Source organism: Oncorhynchus tshawytscha, linkage group LG08, assembly GCF_018296145.1.
Source record: "Oncorhynchus tshawytscha isolate Ot180627B linkage group LG08, Otsh_v2.0, whole genome shotgun sequence".
Classification (NCBI taxonomy): Eukaryota; Metazoa; Chordata; class Actinopteri; order Salmoniformes; family Salmonidae; genus Oncorhynchus; species Oncorhynchus tshawytscha.
The window spans coordinates 66,055,896-66,071,562 of record NC_056436.1 but is presented as its reverse complement, the minus strand read 5'-3'; positions in this window follow the sequence as shown (position 1 = coordinate 66,071,562).

The following is a 15,667-nucleotide window of genomic DNA, read 5'->3' as shown; positions in this document are numbered from 1 at the left end:
GGACTTAATTTAATTACTTATGTGACTTCTGCAGGTAATTGGTTGCACCAGATCTTATTTAGGGGCTTCATAGCAAAGGGTTGAATACATTGGCACGCACCACTTTTCCGTTATTTATTTTTTAGAATTTTTAAAAACTAGTTATTTTTTAAATTACACTTCACCAATTAGGTCTATTTTGTGTATGTCCCAATACATGAATCCAAATAAAAATCCATTTAAATTACAGGTTGTAATACAACAAAATTGGAAAAATGCCAAGGGGGATGAATATATTTGCAAGGCACTGTACTTGTTTACTGTTCCAATCATGTTGTTATTTGTATTTGTATTTATTTTCAAGGCAAAAGCTACTCTTCCTTGGGTCCAGCAACATTAAGGCAGTTACAGTTGAAGTCGGAAGTTTACATACACCTTAGCCAAATACATTTAAACTCAGTTTTTCACAATTCCTGACATTTAATCCTAGTAAAAATTACCTGTCTTAGGTCAGTTAGGATCACCACTTTGTTTTCAGAATGTGAAATGTCAGAATAATAGTAGAGAGATTTATTTACTTCAGCTTTTATTTTTTTCATCACATTCCCAATGGGTCAGAAGTTTACACACACTCAATTAGTATTTGGTAGCATTGCCTTTAAATTGTTTATCTTGGGTCAAACATTCCAGGTAGACTTCCACAAGCTTCCCACAATAAGTTGAGTGAATTCTGGCCCAATCCTCCTGGCAGAGCTGGTGTAACTGAGTCAGGTTTGTAGGCCTCCTTGCTCGCACACGCTTTTTCAGTTCTGCCCACAAATCTTCTATAGGATTGAGGTCAGGACTTTGTAATGGCCACTCCAATACCTTGACTTTGTTGTCCTTAAGCCATTTTGCCACAACTTTGGAAGTATGCTTGGGGCCATTGTCCATTTGGAAGACCCATTTGTGACCAAGCTTTAACTTCCTGACTGATGTCTTGAGATATTGCTTCAATATATCCACATAATTTTCCACCCTCATGATGCCATCTATTGTGTGAAGTGCACCAGTCCCTCCTGCAGCAAAGCACCAGTGCTTCACGGTCGGGATGGTGTTCTTCGGCTTTCAAGCCTCCCCATTTTTCCTCCAAACATAACGATGGTCACTATGGCCAAACAGTTTGTTTTTTGTTTCATCAGTCCAGAGGACATGTCTCCAAAAAGTACGATCTTTGTCTCCATGTGCAGTTGCAAACTGTAGTCTGGCTTTTTTTATGGCGGTTTTGTAGCAGTGGCTTCTTCCTTGCTGAGCGGCCTTTCAGATTATGTGGATATAGGACTTGTTTTACTGTAGATATAGATACTTTTGTACCTGTTTTCTCCAGCTTCTTCACAAGGTCCTTTGCTGTTGTTCTGGGATTGATTTGCACTTTTCGCACCAAATACGTTCATCTCTAGGAGACAGAACGTGTCTCCTTCCTGAGTGGTATGACGGCTGCATGGTCCCATGGTGTACATACTTGCGTACTATTGTTTGTACAGAAGAACGTGGTACCTTCAGGCAGTTGGAAATTGCTCCCAAGGATGAACCAGACTTGAGGAGGTCTACAATTTGGTTTCTGAGGTCTTGGCTAAAACGTCTGACCCACTGGAATTGTGATAAAGTGAATTATAAGTGAAATAATCTGACTGTAAACAATTGTGGGAAAAATGACTTGTGTCATGCACAAAGTAGGTGTCCTAACCGACTTGCCAAAACTAGAGTTTGTTAACTAACAAGAAATTTGTGGAGTGGTTGAAAAATCAGTTGTAATGACTCCAACCTAAGTGCATGTCAACTTCCGACTTCAACTGTACATTGTAACTGCCAACGCCCCTGGGATAATGTACATTTTCTGCAGCATTACGACAGCTCAACTACACAATGGTAGCAGGGATTATCTGACCTGGGCTTGGGTCATTGATAAGTCATTGTCTCAACGCAGCCTTGAAACGCGTGGACAGGCTTCAGTAGCCAAGATGATTTGGATGGGCTCCGTCCTTCCTGTAGAGCATCTTCCAGAAGGTGTCAAAGTTATCTGTAAAAGTTATTCCAACAGAGCTACAGTAATATTCTAGCCAGGTGTGCAATGCCAGTAGCCTGCTGAATCTTTCACACCCATGGTCGAATGATGGTACTGGACCTGATGGTCAGACCCGATGGACACGAGCCAGCTGTAGTATCCATCGTGGATGCTGAATGGACTTGGAGTCTCAGACAGCCTCACGGTCCGATGAAGGGGAGCTCAGAGGATATGAACCTGAGGTTGAAGCCATTGGAGAAGAAGACAGAACAAAGGTTGAAGGCGCAAGTAACTCCCGATCTGATCTATAATTGGAAGAACTCAGGGTAGAAGGCGTTGGAACCTCTGGATCCAGGGTGGCAAATCTGTTTCTAGTCTGTGTCCAGTCCGGGCTTGCCATTGCCAAGGAGGCCCCTATTGCCAGAGGCCGCTGCTTTTGACTTCCGCGGCGAGTGACATTTCTCCAAGGCTGGTTTGTAGGATTGAGAACAGGAACATCCACCAAGTCATCCGGAAGCAACCAACTAACTACGTTATCCAAGGAAGGGGAAAACCACTTTGGGGAGGGATCCCTGCAGAGCAGCGGACAGTCGGCTGCAGAGCACCGGCCAGCCTGCTGTGGAGAGCCAACACGGCGGTGACACTTCCACTAGGCCAGAGTGGCATCCGGCTACTAGGGTAGTGTAGAAAGAAAAGCAGGCGGGCATGGATTCCCCAGTAGCATGTGTAAGTTCAATACTTGTTTGTTAAGAGTAGCCACTTTGCCCCTGTGGTCCTCTGCAAGCACACAGTTGCTACGTTGAAAGTCCGGGCGGTCCACATTGTCCCGCAATAGAGCAAAATAAACACAGCTCCTGCAGCTTTGAAAATGTTTATTAGCATCCTCCATTCGAGGCTACAGGATAGCTAGGCTAACCAGTTTACGGTGCATTTGGAAAGTATTCAGACCCATTTTTCCACATTTTGTTATGTTACAGCCTTATTCTAATATTGATTACATCGTTTTCCCCCTCATCAATCGACACACAATGCCCCATAATGACAAAGCAAACAAACAGGTTTTTAGAAAAATCTGAAATATCACATTTACACAAGTATTCAGACCCTTTACTCAGTACTTTGTTGAAGCACCTTTGACAGCTTTGAGTCTTCTTGGGTATGACTCGACAAGCTTGGCAAACCTGTATTTAGGGAGTTTCTCCCATTCTTCTCTGCAGATCCTCTCAAGCTCTGTCAGGTTTGATGGGGAGTGTCGCTGCACAGCTATTTGCAAATCTCTCCAGAGATGGTCTATCGGGTTTAAGTCCGGGGTCTGGCTGGGCCACTCAAGGACATTCAGAGACTTGTCCCGAAGCCACTCCTCCGTTGTCTTGGCTGTGTGCTTAGGGTCGATGTCCTGTTGGAAGGCGAACCTTCGCCCCAGTCTGAGGTCCTGAGAGCTCTGGAGAAGGTTTCCGTCAAGGATCTCTCTGTACTTTGCTCCGTTCATCTTTCCCTCAATCCTGACTAGTCTCCCAGTCCCTGCCACTGAAAAACATCCCCACAACATGATGCTGCTAACACCATGCTTCACCGTAGGGATGAGGCCAGGTTTCCTCCAGATGTGACACTTGGCATTCAGTTCAATCTTGGTTTCATCAGACCAGAGAATCTTGTTTCTCATGGTCTGACAGTCTTTAGGTGCCTTTTGGCAAACTCCAAGCAGGCTGTCATGTGCCTTTTACTGAGGATTGGCTTCCGTCTGGCCACCATACCATAAAGGCATGATTGGTGGAAAGTTCTCCCATCTCCACAGAGGAACTCTAGAACTCTATCAGAGAGACCATCAGGCTCTTGGTTACCTCACGGTTCAAGACCCTCTCTCCGATTGCTCCGTTTGGCCGGGTGGCCAGCTCTAGGAAGAGTCTTGATGGTTTCAAACTTCAATTTAAAAATCATGGAGTAAATGTGTAAATGTGATATTTCATTTTATTTTTGATAAATTTTTGATTTATTTTTGATAAATTTAAATTCCACACATTTCTAAAAAACTGTTTTTGCTTTGTCATTATGGGGTATTGTGTGTAGATTGTTGAGGCGGGATAAAAAAAAAAAAACATTTTTAGAATAAGTCTGTAACGTAACAAAATGTGGAAAAAGTGAAGGGGTCTGAATACTTTCCGAATGCCCTGTAAATGCTCATCCATACACAACTACAACCTCTGGATTTGAACAGGAGTTCCTGATGGAGTTCCTCTGGATTGGTTTCAAAAAAGTGTTCATTCCAGTTAAAAAGGACAACCCTTCTACCCCTAACTCAGTGTAGCATAACCCTCCCCTCAGAGGAACAGGGTCACCTCCAGGCTCCAAGCCAGGCTGCCTGAATCACACACAGATGTGGCTATGAAGTCACAGATCATACCACGCACACTTCTCCACACTACACCACCCCCTAACACATGTTAAACCAGCCCTCTTGTCAACCAGCATCACTAGTTGTTTTTGCAAGTGTGTAAAAAGGATTGCCTTTCTCTATGACTACTATGATCACTAGTTGTTTCTGCAAATGAGTGTCACCTTTGGTTGGTTCCTGTGAAAGGGGTGCCACCTTTGATTGGTTCCTGTGAAGGAGTGCCACCTTTGACTGGTTCCTGTGAATGGGTGCCACTTTTGATCGGTTCCTGTGAATGGGTGCCACCTTTGATCGGTTCCTGTGAATGAGTGCAACCTTTGACTGGTTCGGGTGAATGAGTGTCACCTTTGATTGGTTCCTGTGAATGAGTGCAACCTTTGATTAGTACCTGTGAATTAGTGTCATTTTTTTGTGTTTTTTTGTGAATGAGATTCACCTTTAATTGGTTCTTGTGAATGGTTGCCACTTTTCATTGGTTCATGTGAATGAGTGCCACTAGTTGTTCCTGTGAATGAGTGCCGCATGTTGTTCTTGTGAATTAGTATCACCTTTGATTGGTTCTTGTGAATGAGTGAAACCTTTGATTGGTTCTTGTGAATGAGTGAAACCTTTGATTGGTTCCTGTGAAACATCAGTACTCTAATTTTTAGTATTTTGGTTAGTTTTCAATAAAACAATTCTCAGAGCAGGCTCAAATGTCATAAATGGTCTTCTGTATGTGGACTAGTGTATGTGGACTAGTGTATGTAGACTACTGTAAGTGGACGACTGTATGTAGACTGCTCTATCTGGACTACTCTATGTAGACAACTGTATATGGACTAGTGGTGTAGACCTTACCGTGAAATGCTTAGAAAATATGTACTAAATAAACTAGCATTATGGCTAATGAATCCAGGTAACATCTCCAGCCCTCTCCAATAGGGCATTATTTAATAAGACCGATGGGGTGTGGTAGCTGACCAATATACCACGGCTAAGGGCTGCTCTTAGGCCCAATGTGAAATGTGTGTTATATTATACAGTGCCTTCGGAGAGTATTCAGACCCCTTTACTTATTCCTTTTTACCTTACAGCCTTATTCTAAAATGTATTAAATAAATATGAATACTCGGCAATCCACACACAATACCCCATAATGACAAAGCAAAAACAGGTTTTTAGAAATGTTTGCAAATTTTTACAAATTAAAAACAGAAATACCTTATTTACATGAGTATTCAGACCCTTTGCTTTGAGACTCGAAATTGAGCTGAGGTGCATCCTGTTTCCATTGATCATCCTTGAGATGTTTCTACAACTTGATTGGAGTCCACCGGTGGTAAATTCAATTGATTGGATATGATTTGGAAAGGCTCACAACTGTCTATATAAGGTCCAACAGTTGACAGTGCATGTCAGAGCAAAAACCAAGCCATGCGGTCAAAGGAATTGTCCGTAGAGCATCGAGACAGGATTGTGTCGAGGCACAGATCTGGGGAAGGGATGAAGGTCCCCAAGAACACAGTGACTTCCATCATTCTTAAATGGAAGAAGTTTGGAACCACCAAGGCTCTTCTTAGATCTGGCCTCCTAGCCAAACTGAGCAATCGGGGGAGAAGGGCCTTAGTCAGGGAGGTGATCAAGAACCCGATTGTCACTCTGACAGAGCTCTAGAGTTCGTCTGTGTAGATGGGAGAACCTTCTAGAAGGACAACCATCTCTGCAGCACTCCACCAATCAGGCCTTTATGGTAGAGTGGCCAGGCGGATGCCACTCCTTAGTAAAAGGCACATGACAGCCTGCTTGGAGTTCGCCAAAAGGCACCTAAAGACTCTCAGACCAGGAGAAACAAGATTCTCTGGTCTGATGAAACCAAGATCGAACTCTTTGGCCTGAATGCCAAGCGTCACATCTGGAGGAAACCTGGCACCATCCTTACGGTGAAGCATGGTGGTGGCAGAATCATGCTATGGGAATGTTTTTCAGGGGCAGGGGCAGGGACAGGGAGACTAGTCAGGATCGAGGCAGAGATGAACAGAGCAAAGTACAGAGAGATCCTTGATGAAAACCTGCTCCAGAGCTCTCAGGACCTCAGACTGGAGCAAAGGTTCATCTACCAACACGACGACAACCCTAAGCACACAGCCAAGACAACGCATGAGTGGCTTCGATACAAGTCTCTGAATGTCCTTTTGTGGCACAGCCAGAACCAGATCGAACATCTCTGGAGAGACAGCAACTCTCCCCATCCAACCTGACAGAGCATGAGAGAATCTGCAGAGTAGAATGGAAGAAACCCACAAATATAGGTGTGCCAAGCTTGATGCATCATACCCTAGAAGACTCAAGGCTGTAATCGCTGCCAACGGTGCTTCAACAAAGTACTGATTGAAGGGTCTCCATACCTATGTAAATGTTATATTTAAGTTTTTATTGTTTAGCAAAATGCCACATTTCTTGTTTTGCTTTGTCATTATGGGATATTGTGTGTAGATTGATGAATTGGAAAAAACAATTGAATCAATTTTAGAATAAGGCTGTAACCTAACAAAATGTAGAAAAAGTCAAGGGGTCTGAATTCTTTCTGAAGGAACTGTATGTTAATAACAGCCTTATGACTTTTGTTTTGTCATTTGCCGTATATCAAGAACAGAGTAGTACTACTCAGCTAGAACCGTAAACAAGTATTTTTGCGTCATACCCATGGTTGCCTATATAGTCTGACATACACATGGCTGGAATGCTGTTTTAGGTAATCAGCATCCAGGATCCAAACTACTCGGTTTGTAAACAGAGATGGATCCCTGTGGAGAGACATTGCGCTTTCATCTCCTTTGAACTCTCTGACACAGAAATGCGGTTGGACAAGTTACTCTGTCTTTTAAAATGATGGTAAAATGATAGTTGAGATGTCATCGATGGGGTGTTGTCTGAGTTAGGCTGGATTTAAAAAATAATTTTTGCAGTGTGCTGTGGCCTTATGGTGCTGGCCACTGCTCTCTCTCTCTCCCTCTCTCTCTCTCTTTCTTCTCTCTGCTCTCTATTTGAATTTCTCTCTCTCTTTCTTCTCTCTCTGCTCTCTATTTGAATTTCTCTCTCTCTCTCTCTCTCTCTCTCTCTTTCTTCTCTCTGCTCTCTATTTGAATTTCTCTTTCTCGTTCTTCTCTCTCTCTGCTCTCTATTTGAATTTCTCTCTCTCTTTCTTCTCTGCTCTCTATTTGAATTTCTCTCTCTCTTTCTCTGCTCTCTATTTGAATTTCTCTCTCTCTCGCTCTCTCTTTCTTCTCTCTCTCTGCTCTCTATTTGAATTTATCTCTCTCTTTCTTCTCTCTCTCTGCTCTCTATTTGAATTTATCTCTCTCTTTCTTCTCCCTCTGCTCTCTATTTGAATTTCTCTCTCTGCTCTCTCTCTCTCTCTCTCACTCTGCTCTCTCTTTGAATTTCTCTCTCTCTCTTTGAATTGATCTGTCTCTGTCCTATGTCTTTCTCTCCTTCTCCCTCACCCTCTCTTTGGTGTGGGTTTAATGTTACTGAAGTAACTAAGGGAATCCAGCGGTGGTTATGGGCTGAGGCCCCAGCTAATTCTCAGCTGGATGGATTTGTTTTTCTCCAGTGTTGTGACATCCGCCTGTTTCCCACAGTAACCTGACGAGTGACAGGAGAGGCCTAAAGCTTGCTGCCTCCAGCAACTCTCATCTCCACCACATCCCCATGTTATGGGGTACACAGTGTGTGTGTGTTTGTATGTCAAGTGCTTGCATGCTTGTTAGTGTGTGAGTTGAGTGTATGTGTGTGCAGACGTGTGTGTGCAGACGTGTCATGTCACGTGCCCCCTCAGATTGTATATTTTTTCTGATATTAAATGAATTACTAAACTTAATTTTTAAGCCCACACTATCATAATTATTTATAACAATATCTGTCATCGGTATTTTGGGGATGGGGCACACTGACGGGACTAGGCAAAGAGTACCTCCACCCCCCCCACATTCTCCCTAGTAAGTCATTCCTTCCAAGGACACACACAGCATTTGATTTGATTTTAGCTGCCGGTGATGGGCTGGACTCGCAGCAGGTATGTTTGTATATTAATTTCACCTAATTTACCCTATTGATTCCTTCTTGATGAATAAATACAACTAACATGTTTTTGTTGTGTCTCTGTAACACTAGCCACCTAGACATTTAACGAAGTTTGCTTTAGCTTGCCAACTAGATATATTCTCATAACTAGCTACCAAGCTACTTCAGGCTATCAATCAAGGTAGATTAGCTAGCGTGTCAAATTATCTTAGCTGGCAAGGTTGGTAGACTTTAGAAAATACTAAAATGGCTTTAATTATTGGGTTATGATACTATATAACAGTGTGGCATTTGTACTAGACTCCTAAGGCTTAAAAGTTCTTAAAGAATCAATTAAAATCATAATTGAACAAGAGGTACTCTTAGATAACCTATGCAGAAAAATACACATATTTTTAACATAGAATTAGGCATTATGATTATGGCTAAAGATTGCAGGAAAAATCTGTTTCAGGTGTTTGAAAAATGCGATATTCTCCACCCCCCTCCATCATCACGTACTTTGTGCCCCTTGTACAGTAATGGGTGCATGACACCCCTGTGTGTGTGTGTGTGTGTGCAGTCGTCTACTCTGCTGTTTAACACCAACATTAAATCGATCTCGCCTGCTGCTCTCCTTCTGTCAACACTTCACTGTCCCTTTCCCGGTTCCTCCTCCCTCTCTCCTGGTCCTCCATTTGGCCTTTCACTAAACACTGCAAACCTCTGGACCTAAGATTGTAACTCATGCCTGTACATGCCTGGTCCATTTGATGTCTGCCCTCTCACTCTCTGCACCACTTGAAAATCAGATATGAATGCCCTGAAAGCCTTTAATTAGGCCAAACCAGAGCCATATATTTAGAGTTAGGCCAACCGTGAGAATTTGAAAATGGTTCTAATTCTAGATATTCTGTTACATAGCATTGTTTAAATTTTCCCCATGTTAATGGGGAGCTAACATGGCTGCCATAGAACATTGTAGTGTCATGTAAATGCATCATAATGCAGAAACTGCACTGGCCCAACTCTCTAAATACATGGCTTTTGGCCAAACTATAAGTGGAGGGGGTTAGGAAGCTACCTCCAAGACAAGGGCATTGGCAACTTCCAAACCAGTAAGGGTCATAGATGAAAGTTGTGCAGGTTGGCATTTATTGTCATGAATCTTGCCCTGAAGGCAGCTCCGCAGAATAGTCACTAGCTGGCACAGCCACACAGTCATTCAATCTGATTTTAAACCTAACCCCAACCTTAAAGTGGCTATCAGCAAGTAAAAAACTAGCAAATCATTTTGGTAAAAAGTTGAGGGAAGGGGCTGAAGAAATGTAACACTGAAATTCATAGACAGAGCTATAGATACATTAGGTGGTGTTTCGAGGCTTTACAGTCTTTGTTTACAAACATTGCAGTAAAACAAGATTGTATTTTGGGTTCTGATAGGGTATGACAGTTGAACTGAGCTCATGAAGAATTTATACTCTTCAAGAATCAAGGGATAAATATCATTCATTCAAAAATGGATGCAGCAACTGCAGATTTCACCTTTGACACTATCCTTAATCACACTGCTAACCCTAATGCCTAACCCTAACCTTCAATTAAGACCTAAAAGCAAATGTTAGTTTTCATTCAATTGTTTTGATATAGACAATTTGGTCTTTGCAGTTGGGCCAAATAGTAGAAATCACTCAGTTCTGTCTCCAGGGCAAGGTTCATGACAATAAACATCATCCTGCAAAAGTTGCTGGGAAAGTAGCGCTGTTTCTGCCCTAGTCATGACTGTACTATACATGCTGTAAACTACAAAGGGAGAAGCCAAATTCTGAACCACACCCTTCTCAAGTACGTACTCTGATACTCTTTACTCCGTTCTTTACCCCCATTTGACCAGATCTCAGCCATTACCAATTTTATCAGTAATTACTAGCAATTGATTTATCATAAGCAGTTGATATGCTATGAGAAATCTCAATAAGTTACTAATTAATTTTGTATCCCTGTTCTGTCTTACTGGTTTCTTGTGGCAGGTGAAGTCTCAAAAAGTACTAAATACACTGAGTGAACAAAACATCAAGAACACCAGCTCTTTCCATGACATAGACTGACCAGGTGACTCCAAGTGAAAGCTATGATCCCTTATTGATGTCACCTGTTAAATCCATTTCAATCGGTTTAGATGAAGGGGAGGAGACAGGCTAAAGAAGGATTTTCAAGCCTTGAGACATGGATTATGAGCGTGCCATTCAGAGGGTGAATGGGCAAGACTAAATATTTAAATGCATTTGAACAGGGAATGGTAGTAGGTGCCAAGCGCACCGGTTTGTGTCTAGAATTGCAATACTGGTGGCTTTTTCACGCTTAACAGTTTCCTGTGTGTATCAAGAATGGTTACACATGTTCTGCCACTGAGAGGACGATCAGCTGTCCGTCCTGTCTCCCTGTAGCTCTGTCTTAGGAGTCTCACAGTACGGACATTGCAATTTATTGCCCTGACCACATCTGTAGTCCTCATGCCTCCTTGCAGCATGCCTAAGGCACGTTCACATAGATTAGCAGGGACCTTGGGCATCTTTCTTTGGTGTTTTTCCAGAGTCAGTAGAAAGGCCTCTTTAGTGTCCTAAGTTTTCATAACTGTGACCTTAATTGCCAACCGTCTGTAAGCTGTTAGTGTCTTAATAACGACCATTCCACAGGTGCATGTTCATTAATTGTTTATGGTTCATTGAACAAGCATGGTAAACAGTGTTTAAACCCTTTACAATGAAGATCTGTGAAGTTATTTGGATTTTTACATATCTTTGAAAGGGGTGTTTCTGCCTGGATGAGCAAGCTTCAATTATTACTGTTGACACACAGAGCCTGTCAGTAACTGGTGAGAGATTGATCAAGATTGTAATCATACAGTTGCTCATGTCAGTCAGGCCGAGGAAGAAATGGAATCTGCACTTTATCACCAGGAAACAGACTAAGGGAAGGTGTGCCCCTGTCAGACTGGTGCATTGGCACACTTTGAATCGCCATTGCAGGTGAATGGTCAGAAAGTCTAATAGGTAAAGTGTTGGTAATGCCCTTCAAATAAATATTGAGCTGGAATATTGTGCTGGAAATGCAGCATCCTATCTAACTATTGTAATGGCTGTCACAATACCCTATAATGTCAAAGTGGAATTATGTTTTTAGAATTTTTTACAAATTAATACAAAATTAAAAGCTGAAGTGTCTTGAGTCAGTTTGTATTTATTATGGATCCCCATTAGTTCCTGCCAAGGCAGCAGCTACTCTTCCTGGGGTTTAATGTGGATCCCCATTAGTTCCTGCCAAGGCAGCAGCTACTCTTCCTGGGGTTTAATGTGGATCCCCATTAGTTCCAGCCAAGGCAGCAGCTACTCTTCCTGGGGTTTAATGTGGATCCCCATTAGTTCCAGCCAAGGCAGCAGCTACTCTTCCTGGGGTTTAATGTGGATCCCCATTAGTTCCAGCCAAGGCAGCAACTACTCTTCCTGGGGTCCAAACACGTTAAGACACTTACATTACACATAAAACATCACATAAAATAACTGTCACAACACAAAATGTATACCACTATACAACAATATTACAATGCACGGGTGTGTAGATTGCGTGTGCTAGCGCTTGTGTGCGTATGTGTGTCTACCTGTGTGTGTGTCTCTTCACAGTCCCCACTGTTCCATAAGGTGTATTTTAATCTGTTAACCGATTCTACAGCTTGCATCCGTTTTCTGAGGTGGAATTGAGCTCCATGTAGCCATGGCTCTATATAGTACTGTGCACATCCCGTAGTCTGTTCTGGAATTGTGAAGACCTCTGGTGGCATGTCTTGTGGGGTATTAATGGGTGTCCGAGTAGTTTAAAGACAGCTCGGTGCATTCACCTCTTACAAAGACAAGCAGTGACGAAGTCAATCTCTCCTCCACTTGGAGTCCTGATAGACTGACATGTCTATTATTAATGTTGGCTCTCCGTGTACATTTAAGGGCCAGCCGTGCTGGCTCAACAACATTGTAGTTACTCCACAATACTGACCTAATTGCCCTGTAGGTTTTTGCTCCAACCCTAATCTAGCACACCCGATTCTAATAATCAGCTAGTTGAAGGTAAATCTCAGGGTTTGAAAAACTCTGCTGTACAGAATAAAAATATTCCAAAATAAAGCAATACAGCAAAAAATGTGGCAAAGGAATGAACTTTTTGTCCTGAACACAAGTGTATTGTTTATGGCAAATACAATACATTACTGAGCACCACAGACTTTTATCTCCCTCACCAACTTCAAACATCTGCTGTCTGAGCAGTTAACTGATCGCTGCAGCTGTACATAGTCTATCGGTATAGCCCACCCATTTTTACCTACCTCATCCCCATACTGTTTTTATTTATTTACTTTTCTGCTCTTTTGCACACCAATATCTCTACCTGTACATGACCATCTGATCATTTATCACTCCAGTGTTATTAATCTGCAAAATTGTAATTATTCGCCTACCTCCTCATGCCTTTTGCACACAATGTATATAGACTCCCCTTTTTTTTTCTCTACTGTGTTATTGACTTGTTAATTGTTTACTCCATGTGTAACTCTGTTGTCTGTTCACACTGCTATGCTTTATCTTGGCCAGGTCGCAGTTGCAAATGAGAACTTGTTCTCAACTAGCCTACCTGGTTAAATAAAGGTGAAATAAAAAATAAATAAAATATATTTTCAAGCATAGTGGTGGCCTGCATCATGTTATGGGTATGCTTTTAATCATTAAGCACTGGGGAGCTTTTCAGGATAAAAAAAAAACTAAATGGAGCCAACTAGAGGAAAACCTGGTTGTCTGCTTTCCAAACACAAGGCCAAATCTTTACTGGAGTTGCTAACCAAGAAGTCAGTGAACGTTCTGCGTGGCCAAGTTACAGGTTTGGCTTAAATCTATGGCAAGATCTGAAAATGGTTGTCTAGCTATGATTAAAAACCAATTTCACAGAGCTTGAAGAATTTAGAAAATAAAGTGAGCAAATGTGCCACAATCCAGGTGTGAAAAGCTCTTAAGACACTTATCCAGAAAGACTCAGTTGTAATTCATCACTGTAGCCTTGTGCCATCTAGCGTCCATGAGATGCAACTGTCAAATCAGCAAAAGTTTCACAACTTAAATATTTAACCTAACAGCGGACCCTAATGGAGGATTTTAAGACTGTGGGATGTTAGACAATCATGCAACATAAAATACACTAGTTTAGCAACCCCATTCTCCCCAAAATGTCCATCTTTAAAGCTTAAAGCTTGCTGCCTCCAGCAACTCTCATCTCCACCACATCCCCATGTTATGGGGTACACAGTGTGTGTGTGTTTGTATGTCAAGTGCTTGCATGCTTGTTAGTGTGTGAGTTGAGTGTATGTGTGTGCAGACGTGTGTGTGCAGACGTGTCATGTCACGTGCCCCCTCAGATTGTATATTTTTTCTGATATTAAATGAATTACTAAACTTAATTTTTAAGCCCACACTATCATAATTATTTATAACAATATCTGTCATCGGTATTTTGGGGATGGGGCACACTGACGGGACTAGGCAAAGAGTACCTCCACCCCCCCCCCACATTCTCCCTAGTAAGTCATTCCTTCCAAGGACACACACAGCATTTGATTTGATTTTAGCTGCCGGTGATGGGCAGGACTCGCAGCAGGTATGTTTGTATATTAATTTCACCTAATTTACCCTATTGATTCCTTCTTGATGAATAAATACAACTAACATGTTTTTGTTGTGTCTCTGTAACACTAGCCACCTAGACATTTAACGAAGTTTGCTTTAGCTTGCCAACTAGATATATTCTCATAACTAGCTACCAAGCTACTTCAGGCTATCAATCAAGGTAGATTAGCTAGCGTGTCAAATTATCTTAGCTGGCAAGGTTGGTAGACTTTAGAAAATACTAAAATGGCTTTAATTATTGGGTTATGATACTATATAACAGTGTGGCATTTGTACTAGACTCCTAAGGCTTAAAAGTTCTTAAAGAATCAATTAAAATCATAATTGAACAAGAGGTACTCTTAGATAACCTATGCAGAAAAATACACATATTTTTAACATAGAATTAGGCATTATGATTATGGCTAAAGATTGCAGGAAAAATCTGTTTCAGGTGTTTGAAAAATGCGATATTCTCCACCCCCCTCCATCATCACGTACTTTGTGCCCCTTGTACAGTAATGGGTGCATGACACCCCTGTGTGTGTGTGTGTGTGTGCAGTCGTCTACTCTGCTGTTTAACACCAACATTAAATCGATCTCGCCTGCTGCTCTCCTTCTGTCAACACTTCACTGTCCCTTTCCCGGTTCCTCCTCCCTCTCTCCTGGTCCTCCATTTGGCCTTTCACTAAACACTGCAAACCTCTGGACCTAAGATTGTAACTCATGCCTGTACATGCCTGGTCCATTTGATGTCTGCCCTCTCACTCTCTGCACCACTTGAAAATCAGATATGAATGCCCTGAAAGCCTTTAATTAGGCCAAACCAGAGCCATATATTTAGAGTTAGGCCAACCGTGAGAATTTGAAAATGGTTCTAATTCTAGATATTCTGTTACATAGCATTGTTTAAATTTTCCCCATGTTAATGGGGAGCTAACATGGCTGCCATAGAACATTGTAGTGTCATGTAAATGCATCATAATGCAGAAACTGCACTGGCCCAACTCTCTAAATACATGGCTTTTGGCCAAACTATAAGTGGAGGGGGTTAGGAAGCTACCTCCAAGACAAGGGCATTGGCAACTTCCAAACCAGTAAGGGTCATAGATGAAAGTTGTGCAGGTTGGCATTTATTGTCATGAATCTTGCCCTGAAGGCAGCTCCGCAGAATAGTCACTAGCTGGCACAGCCACACAGTCATTCAATCTGATTTTAAACCTAACCCCAACCTTAAAGTGGCTATCAGCAAGTAAAAAACTAGCAAATCATTTTGGTAAAAAGTTGAGGGAAGGGGCTGAAGAAATGTAACACTGAAATTCATAGACAGAGCTATAGATACATTAGGTGGTGTTTCGAGGCTTTACAGTCTTTGTTTACAAACATTGCAGTAAAACAAGATTGTATTTTGGGTTCTGATAGGGTATGACAGTTGAACTGAGCTCATGAAGAATTTATACTCTTCAAGAATCAAGGGATAAATATCATTCATTCAAAAATGGATGC